At 46.9% G+C, this 17,365-nt stretch overlaps 1 long non-coding RNA gene across 1 annotated transcript in view; it reads right to left on the minus strand.

Moving 5' to 3' along the window:
- Positions 1-14,787, minus strand: part of LOC144806380 (uncharacterized) — a 33,042-nt gene extending 18,255 nt beyond the window's left edge. The window contains exon 1 of the long non-coding RNA XR_013605790.1: positions 14,657-14,787. This is a non-coding gene — a long non-coding RNA (uncharacterized LOC144806380). The remainder of the gene's footprint in view (positions 1-14,656) is intronic.
- Between the last annotated feature and the right edge of the window lie 2,578 nt (positions 14,788-17,365).

Consider the following 17,365-nt stretch of genomic DNA (forward strand, 5'->3'; position numbering starts at 1 on the left):
GAGCCTCAGCGGCAGCAGTTCAACCGGCTTCCGTAGCCACAAAAAAACGTTCTGAAAAAGACATAGATGGAGAAACCAGGCTGGCAGTAAAAGCCTCATTAAAAGGCGACTATGCAGCATTACCTCTAGGCGTGGAGAAGCGTGGCTCAGTGGTTAGAGGCGGCAGACCCGGAAGCTGAGATCGGCCGTGGACCTGGGTTCAATTCCCCGCCTCGGCGGGTCTCGGGCTCAAAAATTCCACGGACTCGACAATTCTCGCTCCGGTGCCTACTTGACTCACGGGGTCACACTCTGCGACTCTGGGCAATAGCTTGCTTAATCTCCACTACGGCCCCTCGTGGCGGGATGCCTGGCTTTCACCTTGTGGATACCCTGCCGGGGTATCTCACAGGGGAATACCAGGACGGGTTCCCTAAGCAAGCGCCTTGATGCCTTCGGGTGATACGTGCGCTATATAAGTCGCAATACATTTACATTTACATCCACTCAATATTACATACATAATTGATGCAAACTCCGTTCCTTTTGCTCAAATCCCTGGAGTGGGGGATAGAGTAATTCCAAACACGAACCGGAGGGCTTACTTGATTCAAGAAGCACACATGGGACAGGGTCTGAGGCGCCAAGAGATCTTAAAATCCCTAATTGAATTAGAATCAGAATACTGGTGGCCGGGGATGAGCCTGCATGTTTTTAACTTTGCAATGGCTTGTCACAACTGCAATAGAGATCGCAGTTGTGAACCGGACCAGAAACCAGCCCATATACCACTATTAGAAAGCATAAGGCTATCTATACGCAAACGTCCAGAAAGATATCAGCGATGCTATAATTATTAAGACTAGATTCCCTTAAGATGTAGACACCAGCACTCGGCTGACGCCAGAACTGTTATTAAAGAATTGCGAGTCTTTATCGGCATATACGCAATTTCATGCTACATTTTGACCAGGGTCCTGCGTTTAGCTCTCGAGCTTACAAAGAGGCCATGGCCAGCATGGGCATTGCATTGCGGTACTCTAGTCCCTTCCATCCTGAGGGAAATGCGGTAGTGGAAAGAAAAAAATGTGACATAAAGCAATCTATAACGGCTAGGGTATTAGGTTCGGGTGATGGGTGGGTCAAACATCTAATAAGTGTCCAACTTAGTCTTAACAATTTGCCAATAAATTCTCTACAAGATATCACTCCTTACAAACTATTGTTCGGCACTAGAATGAAAGTCCAGGACTTAGATTGTCAGACTTCAGTGGTGAAAGAAGAAGCCTTTGATATCAAAGATCGTTTGGCTGTTTTACAGGACTTAAATGAAACAAGAAGAAGTCTTAGTAACATAAAGTTAAAGCCAACAGCCACTGAAGAGAAACCACCTCTCCCAGCAAGACCTGTCTGGATTCCAAAGATTGGGGATCTAGTCAGAAAAAAGATCGCGGTGAAGAAGGTATTTGGGTACCTGTCTTAGCTGTCAGCTGAACAAGATCAGTAGTACTACCGCCCCTTGCTGGTAAAAAGGAGAACAGAGTTGTATCCATCGACCTGGTAAAACCACAATCATGTGGCCAATAATAAGTAGTAGGCCCAGTGGACTCCCAAGAAATAGTAGAAGACCAAATCTTGCTACAATCCAAGAGGTTCAAACTGAGAGACTAATCACCTTTGATAAACCTACAGTGAACAAAAATGGACTATGCAACAACGCCATGGAACGTGTGCCTCTTGAAACCCAAATTGCAACAGTTCGTCAAGAAACACCAGTCTACAATGATGTAGCCTCAGACTATGCTAATGAAACAAAAAAAAATGCAAAGACAAATGAAAATCCGGAACAATTCCAACAATTGACAGAACTGCATCTGGCTACTTCGTCAACTTCGATGACTTTTCTTATAATCCAAGCGAGCATGAAGAAATGCCAGCAACAAAAACTTTCAAAGAAAAAATTACTGAACTTTTTCACCAACTAAAAGAAACATATCTGGTTTCACCAGGGATTGAATTTTGGATTGTGTTAGGTGTACTTTTCCTCATCCTTTGGCTCATCATGGTTTTATGTTTAGGTAGATTTATTGATGGAAAATATAGTACAATGGACACAGCAAGTCAGAACATCAACTTGGTCCTCAAGCCTCACAGATCCTCTCACATCGAGAAAAGAGAACTGTCACCAGTAAACATCACAGCCAATCCAATACCCGGTGGGGTAGCATGGGACAAAACGGAGTATGACATCTATGGCCCGATTGAGCTCTTGAAATATCCTCATCAATTTAAGGTTTCCTTAAGTGACTTTGTGACACCAAGTACTTTCTCTGATGATTGGGACTTTGAAAATATTAATAATATGATGTCAGATTTAGTAATGTCAGCAAAATTTAAAGAACATGATTATTTACAGGGTTCATCGAACTATGAAGAAATGTACTGTTTTAACCACTATGGTCATCACTATTTGCATAAATCTGCTCAACCTAGAAATGTTTCAACTTATAATCAATGGGAACATTGTCCAACACAGCCAAAGGGCAGCTCGAAATTTTTTTTTTAGAAATTCACATACTTCTCAGGGTTTAACCACAGTGATCCAGAAACGTTTTATTTTATAAATGACAAATAAGACAGGAATGAAAACAATGTTGACAAATACTAAAATGATTTATTCTGAAAAATGTTATGATAAAATGTCTACAATTAGTTTTGAATTTTGGAAAAATAACATTGAAACAAAAACTTTCTGGGGACAAAAGACTGGCAGGTACAAGGTCTAGAAGCATTATTTATAGCCTGCGTGATCCCAGAACAAATAATATTCCTGAATGACACCATTCAACAGACAACCTGTCTTGGTTTAGCCAAGATTAAAGATTTAAACAAACCGTCTATTCCAACACCCATACCTGATGATAGTAGTACTACAGATATGAAGGTAGGCGTATCCCATATTTTACACCAAAACAGAACAAATCCTGATTGGAAAAAATGGATGATCTGGCCCACAAACACTAATAACTGTCAAGATAGATTCCTGAACAAAACACGGGGGTTCAAACAGAACAGGTCAGACCCAAGATATTCCCAGAGACAACATCCAGGGATAGTTACAACATATAGTGTAGGAAAACTCTGCCTTGAATGGCTACAGAAATCCACACTGCCAGAAATTAAGCAACACTTGACTTTACTTAAAGACGGTGCTGACTTGCGAGATTTCATAATGGGACCTTGCAAACAGCGTCAAAAACGTTTCATATATGCCGGTATATACGCTGCTTACAACGAAGCTTGGAAAGTAATGCAAATTGAAACTGCAGAAAAAATACGAGAAATTGATCGTATAAATTTGGAAAAATCACTTTCTGTAGTGGACAATGGGTTAACGACTCTGTCCTCCAGGATTTATTCATTGGACAATATTGTATCATCTGCTATTGATATAATAGAGCAGGACTTGCTAATGTTACTACATGGTCAGTCCCAATTACGTTCTATTGTACAGCTAGGCTGGACGTTGCAAAACCTGCGTTCAGGCTACGTGCCATGGCGTCTAATCAACACAACATCATTATTCTCTATCTTTAACCTTACTGACAAACAATTCAGTTTGGCACAAAAAGGAGCAGACTATACGGATTTGAGCAATGAAAAACTTGTGAGATTACCATTGACAATGTCAGAGAGACCTGTCATTGAATGGATAATACACGGAATTATTACAATTCCGATAACAACTTTCCAGTTTAAGTATTGCCAAAAATATATACCAGCAGGCCTGTATGAAAGGTTGGGTAAAGGATACATCAAATCAACCTGGAAATTACCTTACACTCGTAGATGTTGGAGTGGGAGAGATAAAGAGGTATTCCTTAGTGGTAACAATTGTAAACAATCACTAAGCGGTACACTTATGTGTCAAGGTATTAACTTGCATGGAGCCTGCGAAGGTTCATCGAATAACCTTTCATGTCATCTGCACGGCACTCCTGCAACACAGATAGAGCCTTTTTCCAGACAGCTTTCCAACTGCAGTTACGTTCTAATAAGTGACCACAGCTGTTGTGGCATGGTGCTCGGAAAAGCCTATATCGTAACCGTCACATCCAGGGTCGATTGCTGTATGCAAGTATTGTATCCTATCAGCAATCCAGACATGGAGGCAATACTTTGGCCTTCTCTGAATATCTCTTCTATTCGAATTGATACTTTAAGCAGAATGAAGTCTATTCTTTTACAGACAACTGTACCTTTAACCTCGTCCAAAGAGACGTACGATCTGCAGGTTGCAAGAACAGCGGCAGAGATACATGCCCTATTTTCACCAAATTGCCACGTACATTTCGTAGAAGTGTTAGGTCAGATTTTTAACATGTCTCATACCAGTGGCATCGTACATGTATTTAAGACAATTTTTCAGGGCTATTAGGACCATTTGAAGCAGTCCTGAACATCTTCCCGAATTTTGTGCATTCATTATTTGGCGGCCTGCCTCTTCTTTTGGGACTCGTAGCAGGAATTTTATTTTTGCACCTACTGCTTCGATATGGCAAGCCAAGCCACAGACAAAACCCTAGCTACAATGGAAGAAATGATCCTAGCAATACGCTACCGGGACCAAATCACTAAAGTGCTCGGATTAGCCCAGCTAAGAGATCTAAGTGCAACCTGCTTTCTTTCATTCAGACCAATCTGGCAAGATTGCATCTTACCTGTGCTTCGATGTCTGCTATGCGGAGAAGAATGTGTGTTGGACATCTGTCTTACACTACCATCAGCAGTACCAATGGATATCGATACTTTGCTCGGTCCGGTAACGACTCATGCAACGTATTGTCCCCAGCGGCTACCTATTCTGATGACGGCATTCATTGAGACTTCACCATTACGAGTAGGTGGCGGTGAAGTACGAGATGAACGCAGCACCACACAGGTACAACCTTCTGAGAGCATTGCTGATCCAGACATCGATGATAGCAATCACTCTCACATATGCACAATTTCAGCTTTTTCGGACTTGGTCAAACTTTCACCTACTGTTGTAGACCAATTTTTCACAAGCCTGTCTGATATGATGTTCTCTCCTAGCAACGAGAATAACTTTTAAAACAATGAGCACACAGCGTTCCCTGAACTCTGAGTTCGGCCTTCAGTTTTGATAAACAACACTACTGAAAACAATTGGAACTATTTTTCCCCTGAAAACGAAATTATTATTTATACATTTCCAAAATGTTTACCTTTTTTTTGGCACATGGTACTCTGCTTAAAGTAAAACTATTCTTAGAGAACAGAGCTTCTATTTTTAGGAACTCTAGAGACAATATTTTACCTCAGCCTCTAGCATATGTACAGTATTGTATAAATATGTGATGAAATGGTCTCGACCTTCTTTTCTGTATTCAGAGCCATTTCATAAATGTAATTTTCGCAAATCATTCAGCCGATATTTATATATGCATTATCTGAATGATACAACTGCTTAAGAAACATACAGTATAATACTCATTTTTCGTGTATATACCATATACCATTTCAAATGCAATCAATGTATTTTGGGGTGGGTTGGAAAACACATGCATCGTTATATGTTTACTATTGCTTCGTATTTTTAGTAATGATTGACATAATACGTAGAGTGGGTGTTGTGAATCGATCTAGGACCCTAATTAAATATTCCTGATTCATGCCCTTATGTGGCTATAACAAAACATATCCTTATAAAGGCATAAGAATCATGTCCATATTTAGTCATAGCCAATGCAGTCCTAATACGGCAAGGCCACTCCCATGGATTCCTACAAAGTACAACGTGTTCTTTAAACAAATCCAAGCCTCCAGCAGCCCGGGAATTCCCCCTGCTTTTGTCTTGATTTGCGCAAGAACTCCTGGAGTCCAGAACATACTGTTAGTTCTTAGTGACGTCTTATGTCAAACCTTACGTCAAACACGGCACCTTCCAGGTATAAATATACCAACGTTGCCTTAAGCAAATACACGGTGGTGGTTTGGAGCAGAGCGGCTATCTACTTGCCCGAAGCCCAGCTGATGCGAGAGCCGAAGGAAGCCGACCCTCCCATTGACGCACTGAGAGAGACGCTGTCTTTTCTCCTGCCGAGAAATCCAGCTCCGGTGTTTCCAGTCACCTTTGCGGGTTACTGGGAGATCGAGTCCTGAGAGAGAGATACAAGACCTCCTTCATTCTAAAAACCAAGGTACGGAGCTGACTAAAACCTTAAGAGAATTCTTGATTCAGATTCTTGGCAAAACAACCAACTTAACTTAAACTGCTACTCACTTACTCCTTCCCACGTATTAGGCTTAGGTCAGGTACACCGGGGTAGGCATATAGTAGAAGCACCAGTTGAGTACGGTAGTCAATGTTTTTATGTATGTATATATTTTAACCATTTTAAAGTATCATATGGCTAAGAAACCATATCAATGCTTTTACAGTATTATTTCATAATACTCCTTTTACTGTACGCAATTTACTTCATGATAAGTATTGCAACTGTGGCAATTCATTTCTCTTGCATGAGAAAGAAGACTGCTCAATAAATAACAACTATTATTGAAAACGCCCGTCTCTCTATTTCTCTGCACTCTGGAGAATGCACGATTGACTGAGTGAAATAGTTGTCTATTGTTTTCACACGACTCTGGAGATACACTCTTATTCTGAGGGAGCAAAGTTGTCATGTATATACGGTTGTCAGAAACTAATCTCTTCTTGTCTATTCAGGGAAGTTAACATCTCCTTGTTCACTCGAGAAAGTTTCTAGTGACCTCTGAGCTACCTGGCAACATTAATTAAGTTTAATATAGTCAGTAGAGACCTAGATAACCTCAGTCCTACGTCTAAACTGCTGTCTATATTATTCCAATGCGCAGAGCCTATTGGGAAAATAGGAACTACACTACACTGGTTTCCTGGGAGACAGTGGGGCCTAGTGGCATTCACCCTGTGGTGCCACGTAAGGCCATTAAGCGTGACGCGGGGCACCTGGAAGGCTTCAGCAAGCTCGCGGAGGTCTTCCATAAGAGTGCGCGCACGCTAAGAAGCGCACCCTACCGGGAGGAAGACTTACCCGGAATAACTGGTGGTGAGTCCACCAAAGACTTGGACCCTGATGAAAGGTTTCCCAAAGACGGAGAGGGTGAAGATGAGGAGGTGTTTGAGGATGATGACAATTCCTCTGACGATATGTTTGATTCGGGCAGGTCTTGGTGTCCACGTTCTTCTTGTTCTGATGTTGGTGATGGAGCTCAGGTTCATGCGGATATGTTTGACCCTTCCTGTATCTTTCGACCTCGGAGTTCTGAAATGGGTACCTGATAAGAAGACGGCGGATTATGTTGCCGCAAAGATTAGGCAGCCTCTTTCTCAATAGGTGAGATCTCGCCTTAGGTCAGAATGCCCTAGACCGTCTTTACCCAACGGCGTTGCTAGTGCCCCAGAGTTGGACCCCAAGCTCTGCACATTTTTTGCTAAATACATGAAGGATCCAAAAAAGGGGGCTCCGAGGCAGGTTCAGTACCTCAAGGTATGCTCTTTGGTTATCCCTTCGTTAAGGAGCTAGGAAAGTTTGTAGCCACCTTTTCTGCCCTGGATAAGGTTTTTGGGGGGGCCGGGCGAGGCAGGGGTCGCTCTTCCGGCCGAAAATTAAACCAAGGTCCCAATAGAGCCCAGGCAAAAAGAAATAATGGATGGAACGATGGCAGACAAGGAACCTTCTATCCTTCCTGTGGAGGCAACGGACAAGGCAGAGGCCGTGGTGGCAACAAGAATGCACAAGGATTCAATGGTAAGCTTGAAAATCCTCTCTCCTGTTCGTCTGGGGGCAGGATTTCTCTGTTTCTAGCAAACTGTGCGGATTTAACGTCAGATCCTTGGGTGTTAGACAGTTCAAGGGTTTCACATAGAGTTCTACGGGTCCCCCATCCAAACATCTCATCCTCGCCCTTTGGTTTTTTCAGACTCAGAGACCGATCTGATAGATCACGAGGTTCTAGATCTTCTTTCAAAAGGTGCTATCGCTCTCTCCCATCTTCATCCGTGCGGATTCTTAAGCAATATTATTCTGGTAGAAAAGAAAGAAAAAGGCTTCTGACCGGTTATCAATCTCAGGTCCTTCTACGAGTGGTTAGTTTACCAGCACTTCAAGATGGAGGGAATTCATCTGCTCAGGGACCTTCTTCTCCAGAACGATTGGTTGGTCCGGTTAGACCTCAAAGATGCGTATCTGTCAGTTCCAATTCCCCCCCCCCCCATTGCAGGTTCCTGCAATTCCAGTGGAAGGGTCAAACTTACAAATTCAAAACCCTTCCCTTTGGTCTCTCATCAGCTCCTTGGTGTTTTACCAAGCTTCTTCGTCCTGTGGTGGAACATCTCCGCACCAAGGGTATTCGACTAATAATTTACCTGGACGATATCCTGCTCATGGACCAATCCAGGGATCAGCTTCTCCTTCACTTACAGATTACAATATCCTTATTACAGAATCTGGGGTTCACCATCAATGTCCAGAAATCGGACCTGGTTCCCCAACAGAGCATGATCTTTCTAGGCTTTTGCATCGACACGAGGGATGCCTCCTTGAATCTTCCTTCTCAGAAGATTTCAAAGATCAAGAAGGAGATTCGACAGGTTCTCCGCAGAGACAGGATATCCCTGCGACAGCTGGCCAGGATTGTTGGTTTGTTACGTCCTCGATTCAAGCCATCTTTCTGGGTCCTCTACATTACAGGGCCCTGCAGAGATTGAAGGCCTCCCACCTGCGCAGGGGTCTCACTTACTCGGAGCTGATCTCCCTTTCCTCGGAGGCCAGGGCGGAACTTCTTTGGTGGATGGACCATATGGAGGCCTGGAATGGGAGAGCGATCTTCGGATCCCATCCGGATCTAGTAATAGAATCGGATGCCAGTCGCCTGGGCTGGGGTGCCAGATGCGGCTCTCTATCGGTGGGAGGTCGGTGGACGTAGGAGGAACTCCTTCTCCATATCAATTGCCTGGAACTCCTAGCGGGCTCCTTTGCCATTCGATCTTTCACGACCAACCGAGTGTCCTGTTGTGTCCTTCTCAGGATGGACAACACGACGGCGGTGAGGTACATCAATCTCCTTGGAGGTACTCATTCCAAGATTCTGGCGGATCTCGCCAAGGATTTTTGGCATTACTGCCTCCAACGTCAGATTTCGGTGACGGCGGAGTATCTCCCGGGAGATCAGAATTGTGTGGCAGACTGGAATTCCAGGAATTTCAGGGATGCCAGCAATTGGAGACTGGATCCCGGAGTGTTCTCTCAGATTGTGTCCCTTTGGGGCCTTCCCCTAGTTGATCTTTTTGCTTCCAGATGGAACGCTCAGGTTCCCCGTTTCTTCAGCTGGACACCGGATCCGGGAGCGGAAGCAGTGGTCGTTTTCCTTCAGGATTGGTCGGGGATACCAGCTTACGCGTTTCCACCCTTCCTTTTCATCCAAAGGGTTGCAGCCCAGGTCCGCAGACAGAGGGCCTCTCTGATCCTGATCACTCCAATTTGGAGAGCCCAGATTTGGTTTCCGTCCCTTCTAGAATTATCTTGGGACAGACCTCTTTGGTTGCTGTCTTTCAACAACATCCCCTCAGACCCTCTGGGACTTCCTCACCCCCTGGTTCTCCAAGGCCATCTACATCTTATGGCATGGAGGATTTCAGGAGACGTTGGACTGACGTCTCGCTTTCAAGAGAAGCTGAACTCCTTATCCAGCGGGCTTGGGCCCCCGGCACTACCAAGCGATACAGATCAGCTTGGAGAAGATGGGTTCGTTGGTGTGTGGCGAAACACCTGGATCCGGGGGCGCCTGCATTGCAGAAGTTGTGAACTTCCTATCGGAACTTTTTCATCAGAAATTAGCCTATGGCACTATCAACTCTTTTAGGCCGGTCATTTCTGCTGGTCACTCTCTCGTGGATGGGGCTCCGATTGGGGAGCACCCATTGGTTGGTAAGCTTTTGAAAGGCATACGTCTTTCACGTCCCCCGGAGCCTTGTTACCTGGGCCTCTGGGACGTTAATGTGGTACTTCGTCTACTTTTATCCTGGCAAGATAATGATTTCCTTTCCCAAAAAGAGATTTCAGCTAAACTTGCTATCCTCCTGTGTCTTATTTCTTGTAAGAGAGTGTCGGATGTCAGGGCCCTTGATATTTCTGCCTGTGTTTTTTCCACGGAAGGTGTTACCTTTACCATCTCCAGGAGAACTAAATCGAGTACGAGGTCAGTAATCTATCCTGCTTTTCCAGATTCTCCGAAATTGTGTGTTGTTCGATGTTTAAAATCTTATGAAGTTTGACTTTGGAGGTTCGTCCTCCGGGTGAACGGCAACTTCTGATTGCCATTAAAAAAATGTTTCAGGCGGTATCCTCTCCTACCATTGCTAGATGGGTCAAATGGATTATGACTGAATCTGATATTAACGTCAGACATTTTGGGGCTCATTCTACTAGGGGAGCAATGGCCTCCAAGGATGTCCAGGTAGGTTGCAGGTTGGGGACATTATGAATGCAGCTGATGGGTCTTCAGAATCTACTTTTAAGAAATTCTATTAAACCAATTCATGAAGCCGTTGCGCTGGTGGAGAGTAAGATTTGAACTTTCATAATCCTCGCCCCTGCTTCCTGACATAGAATGAGAAATTTCCTAGTTATCACAAAGGAAAGTTTCAATTCTATTAAGGACACGGAGTCGAGGATTATCCCACCCTGGCTTTTCGAGCCTCCCTCCCTTATGCTTGGAGGTCTTGCTGGATTTAGTATTTCTACATATCAGGAGAGTAATGTTTTCTTATATTTATGGTATTTTGTGCATTGATCTTGTTCTGTACATTTGGACGTTCTATTTCTCTTTTGGTTATGCTACTGATAGTACTTTTGCATTTGCATTTTATCTTGCTCTGTGGTTCTTCTCTTCGTTTTCTGTTGCCCTAGGATCTGATCAGAAGACTGATTAATCTGGGGACGACTTAACTTCCTGCAGCGACGAAAGAGGACGGACTTCGTCGAGGGAGCTGCTTTATGTATTCGGCTGGACTACGATTGGTGGACTGGATCCCATGGTTACTGTTGTGCTTCATGGGATATGTAGTTGGCAGCCTGTGTTTTTTCTGTTTCTTCTAACTTGCTGTTAATAAAATGAAGAAAGGTCATGCATAACCCTCGCCTCCGCGTCCTTAATAGAATTTAAACTTTCCTTTGTGATAACTAGGAAATTTCTCATTTGTTGAGAATTTGGTGTTCTATTCTGCACTGGGCTGTGGGACTATCTGGACTGAATGTGTGTTCCAATATACCTGCCTTTGATTCTGCATGCTCGGCACAGAGGCCAGTTGGGCTGGGACCATTCACTGAGACATCCCATTTGGTGCCATCTAATTCATGTTTCAGTTTCCCAGGTTCCTGCAAACATCGCACAGATCATGTCTTATTCTGCACATTATTAGTGTTTGAGGTATTTAAATCGCCACTGTTAGTAAAACCTATACCCTAAGCGGTGCCGCACTGGCCGTAACGGGTTTCTGGTGTTTCCCCGGGAGGCTGGAACAGTGGGGACCGATTGTTCAGTGCCGGGAAACATATTGGTCACTGGGGGCTAGTTTTGCTGTGGTGTTGCTATATCACCCCCCAGCAACAAAAGAGGCAGGGAGTTGGTCCGTCAAAATTCTCAGGCCTGGTTTGGGTTCCCAGTCCGGCCCTGACCCAGAGGAACAACATTTCCTCCTTGCACATACTGAACATCATTATTTTGCACACCAACGCCGTGCATATCCAAATTCACACCAGCAACAAACCCAGAATCAAAACAAGAATACAATCCGTGAGAACCACTTTCGTCACCCGTTTGGAAAATTTTTGTCTGAGCCATCATTATTTTTATTTTGATCTTCTTCTGCTTAGTAATAAAATTGTCACTAGAGTACTTTGGTTACAACAAAATCTCATCCAGAATGTTGGTCTGCAGCCCCTCACATTTTGCTGGATATGTGCACTAACATCTGGATGCAACGCTAAATGATGCGTCCTCTTTTACCCGGTCTTCGACTTTGCAATATTGTCTGCAAATCTACAATAATCTCTTGTAATATATAATAAAATATTTGGAGGCGCTTCACTCTGTGGCTCTTCAATTAGCCAGTTTACAAACAACTTACACTCATTCCACAAATCTCTTGGAACAACAATTAACAAACTTAAACTCAGCTCTCGATCACCCTGCCCTGACAAACAGGTCTCATCTCCACTGCATCCCTCCTGGAGAGGGCCCCACCTCCTTTGAACCACCCAAACACAGGACAGGCCTCACTTCATCTGCACCCCTGGACAGGCCTCTCCCCCTCTGCACCCCTGGACAGGCCTCACCTCCTCTGCACCCCTGGACAGGCTTCACCTCCTCTGACCCCTGGACAGGCCTCACCTCCTCTGCACCCCTGAAAGGCCTCTCCTCCTCTGCCCCCTGGACAGGCCTCACCTCCTCTGCACCCCAGGCCAGGCCTCACCTCCTCTGACCCCTGGACAGGCCTCACCTCCTCTGCACCCCTGGACAGGCCTGCACCCCTGGACAGGCCTCACCTCCTTTGCACCCCTTGACAGGCCTCACCTCCTCTGCACCCCTGGACAGGCCTCTCCTCCTCTGCACCGCTAGACAGGCCACACCTCCTCTGCACCCCTGGACATGCCTCACCTCCTCTGCCCACCTGGACAGGCCTTACCTCCTTTGTACACATGGACAGGCCACACCTCCTCTGCACCCCTGGACATGCCTCACCTCCTCTGCACCCCTGGACAGGCCTCACCTCATCTGCACCCCTGGACAGGCCTCACCTCATCTGCACCCCTGGCCTCACCTCCTCTGCTCCCCTGGACAGGCCTCGCCTCCTCTGCACTCTTGGACAGGCCTCACAGGCCTCGCCTCCTCTGCACCCCTGGACAGGCCTCTCCTCCTCTGCACTACAGGACAGGCCTTTCCTCCTCTGCACCCCTGGACAGGCCTCTCCTCCTCTGCACCCTTGGACAGGCCTCACCTCCTCTGCTTCCCTGGACAGGCCTCTCCTCCTCTGCACCCCTGGACAGGCCTCACCTCTTCTGCACCCCTGGAAAGGCCTCTCCTCCTCTGCCCCCTGGACAGGCCTCACCTCCTCTGACCCCTGGACAGGCCTCACCTCCTCTGCACCCCATGACAGGCCTGCACCCCTGGACAGGCCTCACCTCCTTTGCACCCCTTGACAGGCCTCACCTCCTCTGCACCCCTGGACAGGCCTCTCCTCCTATGCACCGCTAGACAGGCCACACCTCCTCTGCACCCCTGGACATGCCTCACCTCCTCTGCCCACCTGGACAGGCCTTACCTCCTTTGCACACATGGACAGGCCACACCTCCTCTGCACCCCTGGACATGCCTCGCCTCCTCTGCACCCCTGGACAGGCCTCACCTCATCTGCACCCCTGGACAGGCCTCACCTCATCTGCACCCCTGGCCTCACCTCCTCTGCTCCCCTGGACAGGCCTCGCCTCCTCTGCACTCCTGGACAGGCCTGTGCACCCCTAGACAGGCCTCTCCTCCTCTGCACCCCTGGACAGGCCTCTCCTCCTCTGCCCACCTGGACAGGCCTTACCTCCTTTGCACACATGGACAGGCCACACCTCCTCTGCACCCCTGGACATGCCTCGCCTCCTCTGCACCCCTGGACAGGCCTCACCTCATCTGCACCCCTGGACAGGCCTCACCTCATCTGCACCCCTGGCCTCACCTCCTCTGCTCCCCTGGACAGGCCTCGCCTCCTCTGCACTCCTGGACAGGCCTGTGCACCCCTAGACAGGCCTCTCCTCCTCTGCACCCCTGGACAGGCCTCTCCTCCTCTGCCCACCTGGACAGGCCTTACCTCCTTTGCACACATGGACAGGCCACACCTCCTCTGCACCCCTGGACATGCCTCACCTCCTCTGCACCCCTGGACAGGCCTTACCTCCTTGGCACACATGGACAGGCCACACCTCCTCTGCACCCCTGGACAGGCCTCACCTCATCTGCACCCCTGGCCTCACCTCCTCTGCTCCCCTGGACAGGCCTCGCCTCCTCTGCACTCCTGGACAGGCCTCACAGGCCTCGCCTCCTCTGCACCCCTGGACAGGCCTCACCTCCTCTGCACCCCTGGACAGGCCTCACATCCTCTGCTCCCCTGGACAGGCCTCTCCTCCTCTGCACCCCTGGACAGGCCTCACCTCCTCTGCTCCCCTGGACAGGCCTCTCCTCCTCTGCACCCCTGGACAGGCCTCTCCTCCTCTGCACCCCTGAAAAGGCCTCTCCTCCCCTGCACGCACCGGGACAGGCCTCTCCTCCTCTGCACCCCTGGAAAGGCCTCTCCTCCTCTGCACCCCTGAAAAGGCCTCTCCTCCTCTGCACGCACCGGGACAGGCCTCTCCTCCTCTGCACCCCTGGAAAGGCCTCTCCTCCTCTTCACCCCTTGACAGGCCTCTCCTCCTCTGACCCTGGGCAGGCCTCACCTCCTCCGCTCCCCACTCAGCCTCAACAGCAGGAAGAGCTGAGCTCTCCTGACCTCCCCATGAATGCCAGGGGGGGGGATCTGATCCATGGATTCATAAATTGCAGCCAAGTGAGTTGGCAGCTCTCCTACCTGAGCAGAAACCTGTCCAGGCTCTCTCCTCCTCCTGGGGGGCAGATCTGGGGTCTGAGGGGGGGTCTGTGAGGGTCTGTAGATGAGGGTAACTGCAAACACAGACAGACAGGGTCCCTTCCTCCTCTGCAACAGGCTGGACACTGAGCACAGGGAAAAAGTGATGTCACTCCCGCTGCTGGTGCTGTCTCTGCCACCGCTGACCCGGAAGAGGAAACCCTTCTCTTTTTCATTCAAAGTGCAGCTCAGTGGGTTTCATCAGCAGGCGAGGAGCGCCCTCTGGTGGCCGCTGACGGAACCACCGCCTCCAGGCTCCAGCAGTGAATACATTTTACATAAACAAGCATTTATACCTGTAAAGACCTGGGATTTCAGATGTCTCAGACGGGAATGTTTTTAAGGGTCAGACAGTTCAAGTACAGGGCCTCACCCTTGGCTGCTGCTGTAAAAAAGCATTTATAGCTTCACTTCAGATGAGCATCTTCCAAACATTGTTGTATAGGACTTAAGAGTATTTACAGAAAGGTGACAACTGGAAGCGACAGTCCGTATTTCAATGAATATATCTGTATTTCATTGAATATATCTGTATTTCAATGAATATATCTGTATTTCAATGAATGTATCTGTATTTCAATGAATATATCAGAATATCGGTCAGTTTTCCAATTAAACTGGGCAGCTTATTTATTCTTTTAAATAATTTATTTGCAGTTGTTCAAATCCACAACGTCCTAGATAGCAAAGTAAACAGAGGTAAATACCATGGAGTTTAAGACACCAGATCAGTGACAATGAGGCATAGGTCATGTGTCAAAGCGACAATTGAAGGAGCTTATTTCTCATTTTCTTGTGTCTGTGGCTTATTCCTTATATTTGATACGGTTTTATATCCTCAAACAAGACTGAAATGTAGGCCCTAATTAGGTTTTGAGTTTCTGATTTAAGAGCACAGCTGTCTCCTAAAATATTAAGATAGCGGTCTCTTCCAGGCTTTGTTTTTTTGTTTCCAGTAACCACCATCCTCTCTCAACAAAGATTCACTGACAAAAAATAAAGCAAGAAATCTTTGAAACAATTAATTCCTAAGATAGGGCAACCAAGTATGAACCAGAAGTTTCTCACACAGTTTATATTGTATCATAAAAATGAGTGGGTGTTACTGGTCTGAGGAACAGGGGAGGGGCATTTCATTACTCGAAAATATTCTACTCCTTCACATAGGCCCCTATATCACAGTACGCTCGTCATCAATACACCATTGATTAGTGAGTGCGTCAACTCTTTGTAGCATTGTCATGCAAGAAGCCTTGAGTGCCTCGACAGTGACATTATTTCGGACGTGCCTACATCAGAGCCCTCAAGCCTCACTCATCATGAGTGACACTAACACATTTGAAGGTCGGTCTGAAGTCTCACTCAAACCTGGCCCATTCTTCCAAACTATGGGGATTAACTAGAACTTCACACATGACTATTCTGCACAGAGCAGACCCTCAGTCCCACTTTTTGGTGGCAAACGTTTCTCATATTTCACCATGACTACTGCACACAGTTCAGTAGAATGTTAAATTGAATGTTTATTTTAGTGAGACTTGGTTGCAATTTCATCACTTTACATGTGTTCTGATCATGTCTATAAATTCAGTAATGTCTCTTCCTTTGGATTTGTCAAAGTCAAATGTTAAGTGACACCACTCCCTGTGTCTTTTTTTAAATACCTCGAATCTTTATTGATTTTTCATATACAATGAGCATATAATAGGTATGAAAGTTTATCGATTCCACAGAGTCCAAGATACTGTGTAAACTAGAACTTGTGAGAAGACATTGAAAACAGGAAAAACAGTAAATGAAATAAACCCTCTAGATAGAGGTGATGTGGCTCAGAAGATCCCGCAAATGATCAGGGAAGGAGGATGAGGGAGAACACGAGGGGAAGGGACATGGGGACAGGAAAGAAATATGTTAGGGAGCCGAGGCCAGGGCCGGTTTCGGTGTCCAGTCGGTCCGTGGCTTGCTCTATCACAATAGTGCCTGCCACAACCGGTATTTATGTCCTCTAGCCCCAATCCTGGGGAGGGGGGCGTTTGCATTATGTTGTCGATTTTACTCTGGTCTGGGTTCTGAGGAAGGCAAAAAGAATCCAAAATTATTATTAGAAGCTGAGTCAGCCTGTGTCTTATCGGCGTGCGTAGCTGGTCCTCAAATGTTGATAACGTAACTGCCATCAGCTGCAGACAGAGCTAGGCACACGTGGATCCATGAGGCTGCACTTTGCCTGCTGATATGTTCTGGCAAGGCTTGCCACGCTTATTCATAATTGCAGCGAGGCAGACATTCCAGCATATCCCAAAAGGGCCACCAGCTTTGCAGCAGGCAGCAGCAGTGAATGTACTCTTTCCTGGTGTGCTTGAGCCTGCCATAGTCAGGTCAAGTGTCTGCTGCATCCTAGCGCCAGATATCAGAGTGACAACTCAGACGACTTTATGTCTGCAGCCAGCAGACTCTCATGCAGGTGGACAGCAGCCCTGAGCCGGGGCCTCAGCACACGCACCACTGCCACGTCACCAGTGAAGCGCTCCGATGGGCAGACACATTCCCCCAGGCACTTGTGAACTGGCAGCCTGGGAGAGGCCCGCACTTAGGGCCCGATTCACAAATGTAAACTGAGACGGAAGTCGCAACTTTTGGTACTCACAAAAGGTA

This window comes from Lissotriton helveticus (assembly GCF_964261635.1).
Source record: "Lissotriton helveticus chromosome 1_1 unlocalized genomic scaffold, aLisHel1.1 SUPER_1_unloc_67, whole genome shotgun sequence".
Classification (NCBI taxonomy): domain Eukaryota; kingdom Metazoa; phylum Chordata; class Amphibia; order Caudata; family Salamandridae; genus Lissotriton; species Lissotriton helveticus.